This window comes from Volvox carteri (genome assembly GCF_000143455.1).
Source record: "Volvox carteri f. nagariensis unplaced genomic scaffold VOLCAscaffold_19, whole genome shotgun sequence".
Classification (NCBI taxonomy): Eukaryota; Viridiplantae; Chlorophyta; class Chlorophyceae; order Chlamydomonadales; family Volvocaceae; genus Volvox; species Volvox carteri.
Window position 1 is genome coordinate 534,790 of NW_003307562.1, and position 551 is coordinate 535,340.

Sequence of the window (551 nt, forward strand, 5' to 3'; positions counted from 1 at the left end):
GCCGCCGTCGCCATCCCTGCCATCACAATTGCCGCCGTCGCCATCCCTGCCATGGTGATGGCGACGGCAGTGGCAATGGTGATGGCAGGGATGGCGATGGGGGGAACGGCGACGGTTGGCGATGGAGGGGATGGGGACAGCGTCGCCATTGCCACCATCACCGTTCCCCCCATCGCCACTGCCGCCGTCGCCATCTCTGCCATATCCACTGCCACCGTCACCGTTCCTGGCAACGGCGGGATCAATGGCGACGGCGGCAATGGCGATGGTGGGGATGGCGACGGCGGCAGTGGTGCTGGCAGGGATGGCGATGGGGGAACAGCAACGGTTGGCGATGGAGGGGATGGCGACAGCATCGCCATTGCCACTGTCACCGTTCCCCCCATCGCCACTGCCACCGTCGCCATCCCTGCCATCGCCACTGCCGCCGTCGCCATCCCTGCCATATCCACTGCCACCGTCACCGTTCCTGGCGACGGCGGGATCAATGGCGATGGCAGGGATGGCGACAGCGGCAATGGTGGCAGTGGGGATGGCGACGATGGCAACGG